Source organism: Belonocnema kinseyi, chromosome 8 (genome assembly GCF_010883055.1).
Source record: "Belonocnema kinseyi isolate 2016_QV_RU_SX_M_011 chromosome 8, B_treatae_v1, whole genome shotgun sequence".
Lineage (NCBI taxonomy): Eukaryota > Metazoa > Arthropoda > Insecta > Hymenoptera > Cynipidae > Belonocnema > Belonocnema kinseyi.
The window spans coordinates 117,899,115-117,900,760 of NC_046664.1; positions in this window are offsets into that span (position 1 = coordinate 117,899,115).

Here is a 1,646-nt window from a genome sequence, read left to right on the forward strand (position 1 = left end):
AATTCAGCAGCGCAAAATTAGAAATAAAATATAATTATATGATTTCTTTTTGAAAGAATTAAGGGGATAGAGGAACAGAAATATAGAAGAAAGTTGGGAATAAAATTTCAAAAATTAACATTCAGTTTTTTTTAGCTGAAAAAAATCTTTTGAGAAGTAAAAGCAAAATGCATGTTTTTATCCATAAAATTAGTATGCTTAAAAATTAAATTATAAAACGCTATTTCCATAGCGAGGCCACACAGTTTTCTATTGCCCCAACGAGAACGTGTTCTCAATATATTTAATTCCTTCTAATTGTACCGGTAACGCACCTCACAGAGATATTTTTTATTCCTCAGAGGTGGTCATATTTCTATTTTATTTAATTCCTTCATGCGGAATGTAAATTCTGAAATTTTAATTCTCACCAATTCAACTCTGCCTCTCTAGAGCCAAAATTATTTAAATTCACACATTTGCTTAGATTTATTTGTTGCATTTTTTAAGGCGTTTAAATAGATTATTAAAATATAAATAAATATACATTTGAATATTTTTTTAATTTAGAAGTTATAAAAAGGTGTAATAATGAAAAACAGGTTAAATAAATGCTTTCGTTCAATTTTACTAAGTCGATTGAGAGGAATAGAATTTGCACTTTTTCTGTTCCCGTTGGGGGATTTTCAGATGGAGTAAAAAACGCGTGTTCACAGGAATACAAATTCTTAATTTTCTGAATTCAACACTTGCTACCGGGTTATTAAATTTAACAAATTTTGACATAATTTTAGATACGAATCGAATTAGTACTCGATACATATGGGAATCTTAACTATATACAGCTGAATAAATTTGAAAGTAGATCTTTAGGTTTAATACTGAAAAAGATCTTTTCTTTCGAAAAATCTTTTCATTAAGCGCGAAAGTGTTATGAGCGACTAAATCTCGCTCGTTTCTGCACCAAGAGTGCAGCACCTGGTAGTGCCGGCAAAAGGTGCTTAATTGAGTATGACTTCATATTATTCACAGAAGAATTTTGAAATTATACGATCGCCTGTTGAGAAAATGTATTTCTTGTCACGTAGCGAGCATTTAATGTTTAGATGTAAGAAAGGATGTCATAAATTTATTTTAGATGTAATGAACGTTAAGAGCGCGAAAGACTGAGAAATGTTTATATCAAAATATATGCATTCTTTCATGTAACAAAATGGGTTGTGAATGCTTTAGATTGTTAGTAATTTCTGTATATACTACGGTTAATTTGAAAGGCAATATCCGGACGTTAGGGACCGTAAATGTTTACATTCACTAGCGACAGGCTAAAGTACTGCGACTTTTGGGGCGACTTAGTTTCAAATCTAGGTTTACGAAGAAATCCCGTGGAGATTGCGAGTGCCCTCTCAGATGAATCAGTATACCGATGTATGGTAGAAAATATGTATGATATAAGTGGGCATGAGTGTACGCATGTGTGAGGAGTGGGAGCGCGCGCGTGTGGCCATGGTACCATGAAGAAAAAAAGCATCGAGGGTATATGCTGAAGGAGCCAGATCAGATAAATTCTCGACAGTCTAGAGTTTGGTTCTTCATCCAACTCAGGCTCTTTTTAAATTTTAGATTATAAATATTAATCCGGATTTGCCTAATTTTGTTAGAGTTTC